The sequence below is a fragment of the Panulirus ornatus genome, chromosome 7, assembly GCF_036320965.1.
Source record: "Panulirus ornatus isolate Po-2019 chromosome 7, ASM3632096v1, whole genome shotgun sequence".
Classification (NCBI taxonomy): domain Eukaryota; kingdom Metazoa; phylum Arthropoda; class Malacostraca; order Decapoda; family Palinuridae; genus Panulirus; species Panulirus ornatus.
The window spans coordinates 46,730,801-46,747,093 of record NC_092230.1 but is presented as its reverse complement, the minus strand read 5'-3'; the positions used below and the strand labels follow the sequence as shown (position 1 = coordinate 46,747,093).

The 16,293-nt window shown below is 45.5% G+C and overlaps 1 long non-coding RNA gene across 2 annotated transcripts in view; it reads left to right on the top strand.

Annotated features, from left to right (window-relative positions):
• LOC139749608 (uncharacterized) overlaps positions 1–16,293 on the top strand; it is a 192,302-nt gene that overhangs the window by 97,411 nt on the left and 78,598 nt on the right. For both annotated transcript variants that reach the window (XR_011712998.1, XR_011712997.1), the window contains exon 2: positions 14,277–14,432. This is a non-coding gene — a long non-coding RNA (uncharacterized lncRNA). The remainder of the gene's footprint in view (positions 1–14,276; positions 14,433–16,293) is intronic.

Below are 16,293 nucleotides of genomic sequence, written 5' to 3'. Positions count from 1 at the left end.
CCAGCGCGATAGACCTCAGAGCCGCCACACTGGATCGTCGTGATCAAAAAGTAAACAAAAGTGGCGCTGCCGTCAGCGGGCGGGTGATGAACTACGGGCGCCGGCCTGAGAAAGATGGCCGACCGCTTCCCGACCGTGAAAATTAATGGAAGGACATTGGGCATACCTAATGAGTTATGGAGAGATGAGGAGGTGCGATTGGTCCCATGTGTGTGTGTGTGTGTGTGGAGTGGAGGAGAGTTTCCCGGGCGAGATATGGCGAGCCAAGCTATATGTCTCGCACAACCAAGAGGCATAATTATGGACATTATTTTCATGCCGTGTTCTCGCGTACTACATTACGGTTCGTGTTCATAATCATATACGTCAGTATCTCTATGTATATATCTATATATTCTGTCTGTATGTCTGTAATGTGTATGTGACTGTGTATCTATTTTTGCCATACGCCACAGTTTCACATCCATCAAAGTTCGAGAGAGCTCCGATAATATAGCGATGCTAATTAACTTGGCTCATTAGTGAGCAGCGTTATTACAGTCTGATTACGTTATCAGACTTGGGGTCGATGTGGAACTGTGCTGTACAGCCGGCTGACTGAAAAGTTAGATATAGTAGAAGTTTCACAGTTAGAGATATAGGCCTAGATATAGAGAGACATGACCAGAGATCGGATGATAGACACATAATATCGATAAAGATAAAAAAGAAGTAGAGAGATAAGAGGTTATTATGCAGTGAAAGATGACCGTAATGAAGACTTGGCAGTTGAAACATCATGATAACCCGAAATGTATTGCTAGGATCTGTTTTCTGTATGCGCGTGACGTCACCGTCAGTCAGCTGGGGCGATTGTTTACGTGTGTGACGTCACTGATGTTCTCGAGCGCGGGATGTTTCTGATTTCTCTCTGACGTCATAACTGATTATGTACGTAACTTAGAAATACATTGGACAAAAATATTTAAATGCCAGGTAAAAAAAAAATGACATGAAAACAGGCACGGAAGATAATACTTTGAGAGAAGCGTAAAAAAAAAAAAAAATGGGCTACAGAATTCTGAAAAATGAAATATCAAAGATTGACAGTTGTGTCGTGCGTCTGGCAGCAGACGTTATAACACCACTGAGGAAGATGCAACATACACAGAGCCCCACCCATCGTAGGTAGTGGTAGGTAGTACCCTCATCGTAGGTAGTGCCTTATCGTAGGTTAGTGCCCTTAAGAGAGAGAGAGAGAGAGAGAGAGAGAGAGAGAGAGAGAGAGAGAGAGAGAGAGAGAGAGAGAGAGAGAGAGAGAGAGAGAGAGAGAGAGAGAGAGAGAGAGAGAGAGAGAGAGAGAGAGAGAGAGAGAGAGAGAGAGAGAGAGAGAGAGAGAGAGAGAGAGAGAGAGAGAGAGAGAGAGAGAGAGAGAGAGAGAGAGAGAGAGAGAGAGAGAGAGAGAGAGAGAGAGAGAGAGAGAGAGAGAGAGAGAGAGAGAGAGAGAGAGAGAGAGAGAGAGAGAGAGAGAGAGAGAGAGAGAGAGAGAGAGAGAGAGAGAGAGAGAGAGAGAGAGAGAGAGAGAGAGAGAGAGAGAGAGAGAGAGAGAGAGAGAGAGAGAGAGAGAGAGAGAGAGAGAGAGAGAGAGAGAGAGAGAGAGAGAGAGAGAGAGAGAGAGAGAGAGAGAGAGAGAGAGAGAGAGAGAGAGAGAGAGAGAGAGAGAGAGAGAGAGAGAGAGAGAGAGAGAGAGAGAGAGAGAGAGAGAGAGAGAGAGAGAGAGAGAGAGAGAGAGAGAGAGAGAGAGAGAGAGAGAGAGAGAGAGAGAGAGAGAGAGAGAGAGAGAGAGAGAGAGAGAGAGAGAGAGAGAGAGAGAGAGAGAGAGAGAGAGAGAGAGAGAGAGAGAGAGAGAGAGAGAGAGAGAGAGAGAGAGAGAGAGAGAGAGAGAGAGAGAGAGAGAGAGAGAGAGAGAGAGAGAGAGAGAGAGAGAGAGAGAGAGAGAGAGAGAGAGAGAGAGAGAGAGAGAGAGAGAGAGAGAGAGAGAGAGAGAGAGAGAGAGAGAGAGAGAGAGAGAGAGAGAGAGAGAGAGAGAGAGAGAGAGAGAGAGAGAGAGAGAGAGAGAGAGAGAGAGAGAGAGAGAGAGAGAGAGAGAGAGAGAGAGAGAGAGAGAGAGAGAGAGAGAGAGAGAGAGAGAGAGAGAGAGAGAGAGAGAGAGAGAGAGAGAGAGAGAGAGAGAGAGAGAGAGAGAGAGAGAGAGAGAGAGAGAGAGAGAGAGAGAGAGAGAGAGAGAGAGAGAGAGAGAGAGAGAGAGAGAGAGAGAGAGAGAGAGAGAGAGAGAGAGAGAGAGAGAGAGAGAGAGAGAGAGAGAGAGAGAGAGAGAGAGAGAGAGAGAGAGAGAGAGAGAGAGAGAGAGAGAGAGAGAGAGAGAGAGAGAGAGAGAGAGAGAGAGAGAGAGAGAGAGAGAGAGAGAGAGAGAGAGAGAGAGAGAGAGAGAGAGAGAGAGAGAGAGAGAGAGAGAGAGAGAGAGAGAGAGAGAGAGAGAGAGAGAGAGAGAGAGAGAGAGAGAGAGAGAGAGAGAGAGAGAGAGAGAGAGAGAGAGAGAGAGAGAGAGAGAGAGAGAGAGAGAGAGAGAGAGAGAGAGAGAGAGAGAGAGAGAGAGAGAGAGAGAGAGAGAGAGAGAGAGAGAGAGAGAGAGAGAGAGAGAGAGAGAGAGAGAGAGAGAGAGAGAGAGAGAGAGAGAGAGAGAGAGAGAGAGAGAGAGAGAGAGAGAGAGAGAGAGAGAGAGAGAGAGAGAGAGAGAGAGAGAGAGAGAGAGAGAGAGAGAGAGAGAGAGAGAGAGAGAGAGAGAGAGAGAGAGAGAGAGAGAGAGAGAGAGAGAGAGAGAGAGAGAGAGAGAGAGAGAGAGAGAGAGAGAGAGAGAGAGAGAGAGAGAGAGAGAGAGAGAGAGAGAGAGAGAGAGAGAGAGAGAGAGAGAGAGAGAGAGAGAGAGAGAGAGAGAGAGAGAGAGAGAGAGAGAGAGAGAGAGAGAGAGAGAGAGAGAGAGAGAGAGAGAGAGAGAGAGAGAGAGAGAGAGAGAGAGAGAGAGAGAGAGAGAGAGAGAGAGAGAGAGAGAGAGAGAGAGAGAGAGAGAGAGAGAGAGAGAGAGAGAGAGAGAGAGAGAGAGAGAGAGAGAGAGAGAGAGAGAGAGAGAGAGAGAGAGAGAGGGAGAGAGAGAGTAGCGTGGTGGTGTCGGGGTTGGTGGTGTCCGGGGCACCACTTTAGCCGTGCCACACCGCCATATCAACAGGTTGTCAGCCCACATTAGCCGCTCTCTCAACCCATATTGTTGTCCCCAGACTCTGTGGTCAGTTTCGCCCTGTCACCCCTTCATAATGGCCGCCACAACCCCCCCACCTCCTCACCCCGTTTTCTTCACTCATTTTCCATTGTGTTCTCTCCAGGATGCCAAAGTGTGGGTTTATTTATCATTATCCTTTATTCCTCGTTATTCATGTGGTAGATGTTTCATGTAGATTAGTGGGGGATGGCTTTGTATTGGGCTATTATACTCTCTCTCTCTCTCTCTCTCTCTCTCTCTCTCTCTCTCTCTCTCTCTCTCTCTCTCTCTCTCGACTACTCACACCTTTACTCGTTATTATTGTCGTTGTTGTTGTTGTTGTTGTTGTTGTTGTTGTTGTTGTTTTTAATGCAATTATTGATAAATCATGACTTATGTGACCTCCATAACCCAGGCATGAATATATCTGTGGCTACCTCAGCATACTTGTTCACAAAACTATATGAATATATATATATATATATATATATATATATATATATATATATATATATATATATATATATATATATATATATATATATATATCAGACTTACTTTTTCTTTTCTTACATATTTACAGTATACTGCTGGAGGGTTTTTACACATTCATTTACGGTTTAACATAAGTAGAAGAAGGTGTAGTAGTAGTGACTGTAGTAGTCAAAAGTAGAGGTAGTAGTGAAGGAAGAAGCAGTGGAATTATTAGTAGTGGTGATAGTAATCATAGACTTAATTATAAGACACAACCATAATTGTAGTCTTACTCTTACCCATAGCCATTGCTTTAGATATAGCCATAGCCATGATTATAGACGTATACATGATTATAGCCATACCCGTATACATAACCATAGCCATAATTATAGCCATAGACATAGTCGTAGCTAATAATCATAGCTCGTCAGGCCGACTCTACCCCCCCCCCCCCCAAGCCTTCACCACCTTCCTTACACTCTCGCACGACACCCCCCCTCCCCCTCCCCCCCACCCCACGTCATAAGTGCACCACCTGAGGGGATAGAAACCCGTCTGTCCAGAGCGGATGGACGTGTGTGTGTGTGTGTGTGTGTGGCTGGGGCTCATTCCACTTTACGAAGTAATTTTGGTGATTATCACACGGTCGAAGACGAGGTGCTTCTCCACTAGGATCATAAACCTTCCCTCCCTCCTTCCTTCCCTCCCTCCCTCCCTCCCTCCCTCCCTCCCTCCCTCCTTCCCTCCATCCATCCATCCCTCCCTCCCTCCCTCCATCATGCGTCTGGTTCTGTATGTATACGGTGTCATGGCTGCTCGCTATTAATCTGTGACACGCCACTTGGACAACGCCCTTCGCTCTCCTTCCTACTTATTTTTTTCCCCCTCCCTCCCTCCCTCCCTCACCTATCTCATTATATTAATCTAATGCCCACGCTAACCCCGGGGCCCTGGGTAGCCATCTCTCTCTCTCTCTCTCTCTCTCTCTCTCTCTCTCTCTCTCTCTCTCTCTCTCTCTCTCTCTCTCTCTCTATTTGTCGATTTGGTTGACGTGTTGGCCGCTCGTTTTCTCTGCCCTGGCAGTCCAATGACGATATCTCGTTTTTTTTCCCCCCGTTTTGTCGTGGTTCATTTCCTGTTTTGGGTCTGGGATATGTATTTGCGTACATATAACACACACTTATGTGTTCGTATGTACTTGCGTTCAGGTCAGAGAGCAGGCACGGGAGTTTTAAACTATCGCAGATTCAGTTTACGTGTGCCGAACACGTCCGTGCTCTCTTTCCTATTCAAAGAAAACGGATTCTTTCTGTACCTTTTCAAGGGTAACTATAACAAACTCGTCGTGGTTGAGGAATACATGTGGAACCCCCAGTGCGCTTCGTAAGGTTCTTGAGATGTCTGTTTATCCAAGCAGCAGCAGGATGGGTTGACGTCAGCCCTCAAGATTAATGATTATACTAATGGTTTTGATGATAAGGATTATATTGCTCATGATAATAATCATAGTTATGAGAAGGACTCTGTTGTAATCTCTGATTTTCGAATCTAATCCCATGTGGGTTGGATACACGCACAGATGACCACCAGTGCTTTTTATTGATTAACATTTATCAATATATATATATATATATATATATATATATATATATATATATATATATATATATATATATATATATATATATTTATTTATTTTGCTTTGTCGCTGTCCCCGCGTGTGCGAGGTAGCGCAAGGAAACAGACGAAAGAAATGGCCCAACCCACCCCCATACACATGTATATACATACACGTCCACACACGCAAATATACATACCTATACATCTCAATGAGCAATATATATATATATATATATATATATATATATATATATATATATATATATATATATATACACTATGAGGTGGTGACGAGATGCGCCATATATAGGACATGAGGCAATCTGGATATAGATGATGTCCACCTCAGGGAGCCAATGGGGTTGGCGTGCCCCAACCAGTAGGAGGATCGCCCCTCCATTGTTTGCCGGGCAAGATCTAAATGCTCTGCTAATTGGATTCCGATGGTCATTTGTTTGGCGTCGGACGGGGTTGGCGGGAGATGGATGGAATCTGTCGTAAGTAGAGGTTATTGTCGGGTGCGCTACGGCTCTTTAATGTCGACAGGAGACAAGCTGGGGGACGCAGGGGGGCGCGCGCCCCCCTCTATTTACTCAGAACCCGCCCCTGTTCAAGGCGCCCTCTGTAATCGGCTGTAATTTCCCCGGGCTGCTGCCGGTAGTCCGGTGTGTTTGGGGTAGGTAGGTCGAGAGGGGGAGAGTGGGTAGTTAATAATGGCTAAATGGTATGAATTGGTTAATGATGGTGATGAAGATGTTGAATGATAGTTCGTGTGTGTGTGTGTGTGGTACCCTGGTGCTGTCTCGTACCCGAGATGGTTTTTCATGGATCCCAAGCTATGCTGCCCGCCCCCCTCCCCCCCCTTTCCGAAGCACCTCATTAAGGGCGTACATTCCCACTCAACCCTCATTCTCGTATATTCAAACCGAACTGTTGCTCCCTACGAAGCCCATCCCGTGTGGGATTAGCTCTGAAGGAGGAGCGCTTCGCTAGCTCGAATCCTCGCTCTCTGAACCGGGTCTGAAACCGTAGTGAGGCGTTTCGATCCACTAGAGAGAGAGAGAGAGAGAGAGAGAGAGAGAAGAAGAACTGATTCGTGTTGGTAGTTCGAACCGTTTCGTGAGACGAAGTGAACCTCGAAATGTCTTTTTGAGTTTGGTTTTTTTTTTTTCGAAGCTCTTTTTGGCGTGGGACTGTCCACCCGAATGACGTCATAACGGAGGTGGGTTCAGAGGGACACACACACACACACACACACACACACACGGTGTGGGGTGGCCCCCCCCCCTCACCCTGGTAAGTCGCATACGGGAAAGGTGTTCCGTATTTGTTGCTGGTAGGGGGAGGAGGGGGGGGCGGTGACATCATGGCCCGGGGGCGCCCTAAACATGGGTACCTCGGTGGAACGATGAGGAAAGACGGAAAATCTCTCTCTCTCTCTCTCTCTCTCTCTCTCTCTCTCTCTCTCTCTCTCTCTCTCTCTCTCTCTCTCATATGGGCAGGAGGAGGCTGCCGGTTGCCATGGCCACAGTGAGGTGTACCGCCCATCTCCTTTACTTCATCCCATGACGAACCATCGTTAAAGGTAAAGTGGGGGAATGGGGGAGAGGAGGCTTGTATTGGGGGGATGGGGATAGGTGGGGGGGAGGCTTCGAACCCCACCCCTTTTTTCCTTCTCCCTCCCCACTCCTTTTCCTCCACCCTCCACCCCCTCCCCTTCCTCAGACGGGGGGGGGGGGGGGGGCACACTGCCTGGGGGAAGGAGGAGGGGTTGTGGGGGGAGGAGGAGGAGGAGGGGTTGTGGGTAGGAGGAGGAGGAGGAGGCTGGATTATCCCCCCCCCCCCCGCCACCCCCCCACAGGCCAAGATACGTACGTCCAGGTCACCAGCAGGAGCAGGAGGAGGAGGTGCTCGCCTCAGGTGTAGTGCTGAAAAAGTATAAGTAAAAGGTTAAGTAATGTGTGTGTGTGTGTGTGTTGGTTGCTGAGAGGGAAGGGAAGGGGAGGGAGGCTAGTGTATATGGGGGGGGAGGGGAGGGGTGGGGGGTGAGGAGCTTAAGTGTGGGCTACCCACGCCGCCTACCGTAAAGGCAGGGAACATGTTTATAACATCCAATTCCCGGGTTAATTCAATCGCCACCTGCCCGTGTAATCTCTAAGTGTATACGGCTGCCGTGTTACAGTAGGGGGAGGGGGAGGGAGGTGGCACGACCATGCTACACCCAGCCCCTCCCCCTCCCCCCCCACCGTCCCCCCCCCTACTCAGGCTACACACATCAAAAAAAATAAATAAACAAACTCAAAAACCTTTGCATTGTGTTGTTCCTTTAAACAAAAAAATAAGAATACCTAAAAGAAAAACTTTTATTCACATTATATTTCTGTGGTTTCGGAATTGATCATATCCTGTTTGGATTGACCCTTACGGAGCAGCGGTGGTTTAAGCCTGACCCATGATGACCTCCAACCCCTACCACGTACTTAACGATGGTTGACCCAGTCCTCTTTAGCCACCATACACCGCTTGAGTTACATGTCCTTCCTTACTGGCCTCCAACTAGCTAATCGCCCCGTCGTCAACAGCTCTATCTATCGTCCGGCATAATGACGCGCGACGATGGACCTCCGTCTACATCTCTCTCGTCCGGCATAATGACGCGGGACGATGGCCGTCCGTCTACATCTCTATCGTCCGGCATAATGACGCGCGACGATGGACCTCCGTCTACCAATCTCTCGTCCGGCATAATGACGCGCGACGATGGCCGTCCGTCTACCAATCTCTCGTCCGGCATAATAGCCCGGAAAGATGGACCTCCGTCTACATCTCTATCGTCCGGCATAATGACGCGGGAGGATGGAGCGTTATAAGACTCGAGTCCTGCTGTGCTGTGATCTATGCTCCGGGCCCCCACCCGTGATTAGACGGTTCTTTTAGGAAATATAAGAGATTTAATGAGCGGGTGTGTGAGAGTGGGTTGGGCCGGTAGAGCGGCTCGGACGTTCCTTTAGCAAATACAACGACTGCCCATTCATGGTTAATGCCACTTCTTTGGCCGTGATGGAAGCCCCCGCGCACGCTAATTACGAGGAGGGCAAATGTGGAAGATAACGGGAGATAACGTGCCAGATAACCATCGCGGGGTCTGTACTGGTGGTGGTGGTTTGAGTCTAATGGAACGATGGTAGGCAACAGCTGATACGCGTTTAGACAGACCACATCCCCCCCTCCCCCCCCGCCCCCTCCCACCCAAAACCAACCCCACCCGCTGTTCCTCCCTCCCTCCTTCCCTGCCTCCCCCCCCGCGTCCCCATGATGGCATACACCTCAGTTCCTCTCTCTCTCTCTCTCTCTCTCTCTCTCTCTCTCTCTCTCTCTCTCTCTCTCTCTCTCTCTCTCTCTCTCTCTCTCTCTCATGGTGTCTCACGTTAGCTTTAAGTAGTATTTTGCTTTTCTAGCTTGGCTTAGAGTACCTTTTAGCTCTCCGGTATCATTGAGTACAATTTAGCTCTCGCAAGTTAGCTTAGTGTGCTCTGTAACTCACAAGTTAGCTTAGAGTACACTTCAGCTCTATAAGTTTAGCTTTGAGTACACTTCAGCTCTATAACTTTAGCTTAGAGTACACTTCAGCTCTATAAGTTAAGCTTAGAGAACACTTCAACTCTATAACTTTAGCTTGGAGTACACTTCAGCTCTATAAGTTTAGCTTAGAGTACGCTTTAGATCTCGCATGTTAGCTTAGATACGCTCTAGCTCAACTTAGATTACTTTTTTTGCTCTCATATGTTAGCTTGGAATATACTCTTAGCTGTCACATGTTATCTCAGAGTAGCCCTTATCTCCCACATGTTATCTTGGAATAGCTTTAGCTGTCATAGGTTAGCTTGGAGGCAACTTTTGAGGCACCAGTGATGTGTGCTGGCTAGCACATTGTGATAACACTTTTACAACACAAACGTAACACCTGTAGCACTCGAGAACAGCCATGTAACACTCCAGAATAGCCATGTAACACTCGAGAACAGCCATGTAACACCTGTAGACTCGAGAACAACTATGTAACACCTGTAGCACTCGAGAACAACTATGTAACACCTGTAGCACTCGAGAACAACTATGTAACACCCGTAGCACTCGAGAACAGCCATGTAACACCTGTAGCACTCGAGAACAGCAATGTAACACCTGTAACACTCGAGAACAGCCATGTGACACCTGTAGCACTCGAGAACAACTATGTAACACCTGTAGCACTCGAGAACAGCTATGTAACACCTGTAGCACTCGAGAACAGCCATGTAACACCTGTAGCACTCGAGAACAGCCATGTAACACCTGTAGCACTCGAGAACAACTATGTAACACCTGTAACACTCGAGAACAGCCATGTAACACCTGTAGCACTCGAGAACAGCCATGTAACACCTGTAGCACTCGAGAACAGCCACGTAACACCTGTAGCACTCGAGAACAACTATGTAACACCTGTAACACTCGAGAACAGCCATGTAACACCTGTAGCACTCGAGAACAACTATGTAACACCTGTAGCACTCGAGAACAGACATGTAACACCTGTAGCACTTGAGAACAACCATGTAACACCTGTAGCAGTCAGTAACACCCACGTAACACACAGCACCCGGGAAACATCAAGAAGAGTTGTGTAACACTCGTGTTATCAAGTGGTTTACTTCAGTCATATATAAAGTGAGAGTAACATGAAGGAAGTCAGAAGGATTTTTGTCACAAATGAACGAATTCGTCAACTACCAGTTGAGAGTGGCAATCCCCTCGTTATGAATTACCCTCTTGTCACCAACGATCGTTTGTGCGAGTTAACCAGCCGTGAACTTCAAGCTGATTGGTCGGTAATTTCCCCCGTGGCCGAGGTTAATCACCTTTTGCTAAATATCGTCGTAACGCTGGCAACCATTTAGCCGTCTATCGTCGTAACGCTGGCAACCATTTAGCCGTCTGTAACTGTCATTGTAACACGTAATTTACGTGAAGCAAAAACAACTATATAATGGGCTTAATTCTTTCGTTGTTTGTCTGTCATTGTTCTTGCGTGAAACTTACGTGAATCTGTTGTATTATTTGTTGTATTATTTGTCGTAAAGTGTGTATGTATGTGTGTGTGTGTGTGTGTGTGAGGTGTGCAGGGTAGTTTAGTAGTATAACTGCTCGCAATTATCTTCATGGTAGTTGCATCGTTTGCTCGAAGGGTCTTGGGTTCTCATTCCATTGTAATGTTGACAATATCTAGTGAACGTGTTGAGGTCTGGGTCGAGGGTAGTGACGTCACATGTTACGTTATTACCTTATTACCACTTGTTGTCGAACTCTCGAATCCTCCACTGAGTCACCATACTCACCAGAAGACACGGGTCCTCCAAGGTTAATAGTGTTTTGTTCCCGGACAGAACATGGCTGGGTTCGAATCCTAGGGATGGCAGTCGGTCCACAGTTCATCCAGCTGTTCATCCATTCCGTGGGATTGATAGTCGACAGATTGTGTAAATGCCTTAGCCTAGGATATATATATATATATATATATATATATATATATATATATATAGAGAGAGAGAGAGAGAGAGAGAGAGAGAGAGAGAGAGAGAGAGAGAGAGAGGCAGTGTAGGTGAGGCCCACGTCCCCCAGTAAGGTGTCTGGTATTCATGGAGCTCCACATTAGTCGTGTGTTGAGTTCGTGGATCACACCTCCAGCAGCCTGTGTCTCCCTCCCTCCCTCACGTCAGCAGCCCCGGGCGACCCTAGGATGTAAGAGTTCATTAGCTGATCAATACGAAGGAGGAGGAGGTGAGGTGGGATCGATGGTGTGAGATTTGCATGACTGTAAATTCCACCTCGACTGTGTCAATGGCGAGGGAGTTTGTGTGGAGGGAGCTGGGGAGGGTAGTGCTCCCTCACCTGTGGTTTCACCCTGGGGGTCCCTTCTATGCCACACACGGGGTGGAAGAAGTCATTATTACCACACCGTCACGGTAAAAGGGGTGTTGGTGTTCCATGCCCCGATATTTACATGCTTATAGACGGCGTGGGGCGGGGGCGCGGGGCAGGGGGCGTGGGGCGGGATGACCACGAAAGATCGTGTTGTGGGATCGACCGTCATTTGTAGGGTGGGTATTGTGTGGGTGTTTCCCGCCGCCTTGCCCCACCCGCCCACTTACCACAGTGGTAGAAACACCTCTCCACGCCACACACACACACACACACATCACACATGCCACGCCACGACCTTCTGTAAGCCGGCGCTGCCCCCCCCCCCCCCCTCACACCCACGCTGACCCCTCCCACACACCTCCTATTCACCTCTTACTCACCCCACACACACACACACACTCACCCTCTCTTCTTTCTTTCACTCACCTCCTGAACTCGTGAAAGCCCCCCCCCCCCCCCCGAGGGGTGGTGGAGGTGGCCTATAATTCAGGGAGGATCTTTGGGTTGGGGAGTTTCTGGGAGGGAAGGGTTCACCCCAGAGGTGGGGACGCCCCCCCCCCCCCCCTTTGTGCCCCCAGACACTGTGCCACGCCCCCATCAACACCCCACCCGTCCATAGCCAGCCGGGGAGGGAGTCGCGTTGCCATGGCTGGTGATGGTCGCGTGGAACATGGGAGTGATGGTGGCGTGGGAGTGTGTACTGTGGGAGGTTTGGTGCCTTCTGCTGCTGCGCCTCCCTCAGCCGCTGCAGGAGAGAGAGAGAGAGAGAGAGAGAGAGAGAGAGAGAGAGAGAGAGAGAGAGAGAGAGAGAGAGAGAGAGATACAGATAGATAGATAGAAGGTAGATAGATAGATAGGTAGATAGATAGATAGACAGATAGATAGATAGGTAGATAGATAGATAGACAGATAGATAAAGAGAGAGAGAGAGAGAGATACAGATATATAGATTGATAGATAGACAGATAGATAGATAGATAGGTAGATAGATAGATAGACAGATAGATAAATAGAGAGAGAGAGAGAGAGATTCTTTATGTGATCACTTGTGGCTATATATATATGTAAAGAATCTTAACAAATAAATGAATAATGGTTAATTGAATTTAGACAACCATCTGGTTGAAAAAATACACAGTTGAGGTAGAACCAATAATCAGTGTATGTTTGTATGTCTTCCGTCTCGTCAGATATTCATACCACTACAGAAGGTGGTTCACATACGTGGGGTCAACCCCCCTCCCCTCTCAACCTCCCACTTGCATCATACACGTTGTCATGAAATTTTCTTTGGTCACTGAGCGAACTTCGTGTTCATTTAATTTATGGTGTTCTCTCGTGTTCATGTAATGTATGTTATCCTCGTGTTCATTCAACTTACGTTCTCGTCTCGAGTTCATTTAAGTTCTCTCGTGTTCATTTAACATATGTTGTCCTCGTGTTCATTAACTTATGTTCTCTCGTGTTCATTTAAGTTCTCTCGTTCCTTCTAAGTCTGCTAGTCTCTCAATTTAACTCAGACTCCCGAAACTTACATATTTTGTTCGCTACTTGACTGGATTGTTCATATCCTTCCACAAGGTCATTAATCTAAAATGGCCAATCATATTTGACTTTGAATCCCACGTATGTATGGTAGATGCTCTTTCTGAATATCTCGTGTGTGAATTTAAAGGAGATTGGAATAGTTACCTTCGTTACAAGCCCTTGTTTGGTGGTTGACCTGTGACACGTTGGCAGTAAATGTGAAGAGCCAAGTTACAGTAAAATTTGTGTTGAACTGCAGAAAGTGACTGAGGGAGAAAAGGAAAAGACTTTGAGTGTGTTGATTAAGCTACTGGAAAGCCATGTAAGCTACGTACAGAAGGTGGGAAAAGAGCGAACGGAAATTCTTGGAGTCACAGGTACAGCTTTGGAATATAAGTCTAGGGAAATTAACCTCAATTTTTATAACCCAACTGGCGTGTCCCCAGCTGGAATATTATGTCCACTTTGGGTCACCGTTACGTGGGGAAAGACACAGATGGGATGAAGAGTGTACAGAGGAGAGAGCTACCTGGATGAACCCCAGACTGAGATACAGATCCCGTGTGAGCTAACTCAAGGGGTTAAAGAGGTTTTTTTTGTAAGCTTAGTGAAGGGAAGGTACGAGTTGATGTGATACATGCTTGCAAGGTTATCAAAGGCTTCGATCGGTTTAATCTAAGTAGCTGTTTGAGACTTGATTCGTCTGATGTCACTCGTAGTAATGAATACAGACTCGTGGACAAACATTGTAACTCGAATGAGGCGAAGTACATTATCTTCATCAGGATTGTTAACATATGGAACGACTTTGCGAATTACAGGAGATGAAAGCATTGGTTCAGACACGTTGAAGAACAGACTTAATGATCATTTCGCTTCTTCAAGTCCACGAGCGACAATATTGGCGCCTACTTAGTTACATGAAAAAGTTTGCAGGTGTTGTCTTTGTTGAAACATTTGTGTACCTGTCTTCTACCAAAGTAATGTAAGTTTTAGACACGATCCATGATCACAAATAGCGTTGTAATAGCCTAATAGTGTGCTTAATACACACACACACACACACACACACACACACACACACACACACACACACACACACACACACACACATATATATATATATATATATATATATATATATATATATATATATATATATATATATATATATATATATATATATATGTATGTATGTATATAGTGTATTGCCTGCAGCGTCACTGGTCTGGAAACAATACAGGAAATCGAGGGGAGGAACCTAGGCCGGTGACGTCACAGATGTAAACAAAGCTCCCAGATGGGAGAGGTATGACTGGCGTGATGAGCCTGGTTCACCTCCACCTCACACGCCTCCCTCCATCACCCACCGACGTCATGTTACCTTCGCTCGCAGGTGGTGGCTGGTGTGGGCCAGGGGCGTGGGCCTCCGTCAGGATACGCTGGAGGAAGATGGGTGTGGTGTGCGGTATGACGGGCGTCTCGATCCCGCCGGCTGGTCCCTGGTGACGCTAAGCCATGGAGGAGGGATGGGAGCTAATGCAGACAACAGGTAAATAAAATTTTATTTTTTTTTTCTGTATACAGATTATAAAACATTATTGTGTACTGCACACTATATATCTCCCACTACTCTCATAGTCATTATACAAATATTCAAAAAAAATATAAAGAATTGGATTTTATTCTGTAACATTAAAAAAAGATTACATTTAGTTTTGTCATTACAAGTGTAAATGTAATTGTACTGTCGTACATCACGGCGAAGCTATTGTTTGTACGATATCGTGGGACGTTACATATATGACAAGTGCTTTGCATCATTATTTTCGTATATAAGATTTTAATTTTCTTAAGATTTGAATATATTATTTTGGACGGAATAAATAGTGTTGCATTCTTTGTACATACGAACATACACACACACCAACACTGTATATATATATATATATATATATATATATATATATATATATATATATACCAGCCGTCTCATTAACACAATAAATACACCAAAATAAAACTTATAACAAACTGCTATATACACATACCGTTACCTTGATACATATATGCCCGGTCCTTGTCATGAGATTTTGATATATGTATCTCTCGTATATCACACATGTATCTTGGTCCACATGATATTTACTTGGAATGAGTCTAATATATATATATATATATATATATATATATATATATATATATATATATATATATATATATATATATATATATATATATATATATACTCTTCATCAATTTGTCTTGTGTACATAATTATGTACATCAGTACACCTTGCCTCATTACGTTACTCACTAACATGAAGCAGACATTACATCTCCATAAGTTCATTATGCACAATACTTTTCCCATAATGATGACATGCACACCATATCTCTCTGTAACACTTCATCATCACAATACATCTTCCTGAATAGTGTTCTACATCTGTCAGTTCTTCAGCATATGGTTATTGTTCAGTTTCCATCAGCTAACGTAAAATCTATTAAGAGCACAATATATATATATATATATACATATATATATATATATATATATATATATATATATATATATATATATATATATATGTATATATATATATATATATATATATATATATATATATATATATATATATATATATATATATATCCAGAATCTCCGTTTTTTGCGTATTATTCGTTCAATACGAATGAAAACATTTTGAATATTGTCAACGTCACAAGTTTCATAGTACAGTAAAGATAATATATTAAACTCGATGATAAATTTACTGTTATTCAAACCCGTATTTATTATAATCAAATGATTACATAAATGTTTATTGTGTCGCATTAGAGGTGTCCATTAACCCCCCCCCCCCTTCATCATAACTCGTACCCCGTTTTCTCTGAGTGTGGAAAACTGGGAGAGCCTGATGTAAGCGTCTTGTTGGTTGTATGTTGTGAAAGTTGTTGTATTTTCCCCACATTATACCAAACTGGTTGTGGACTGGTTGTGGTAGGTGGTGAGTCCTGCAATGTGGTGTGTATGTGTGTGTGTGTCGACCCATCCTTAAGATGGATTCTCATCAGTGACGATGAAACAACAACCACTACAACCTTAAGAACAACCAGAATAACAACCACCACAACCTCAGAAGCACCCACATCAACCACGACAACCTCAGACGCACACAAAACAGCCACCATAACCTCAGAAGCATCCACATCAACCACGACAACCACAGACGCACACAAAACAACCACCATAACCTCAGAAGCATCCACATCAACCACGACAACCACAGACGCACACAAAACAACCACCATAACCTCAGAAGCATCCACAACAATCAAACCTCGAAAGCACCCACGACAGCAACCCCTACAACCTCGAAAACAACCACAACCACGTATACAGGGACGCT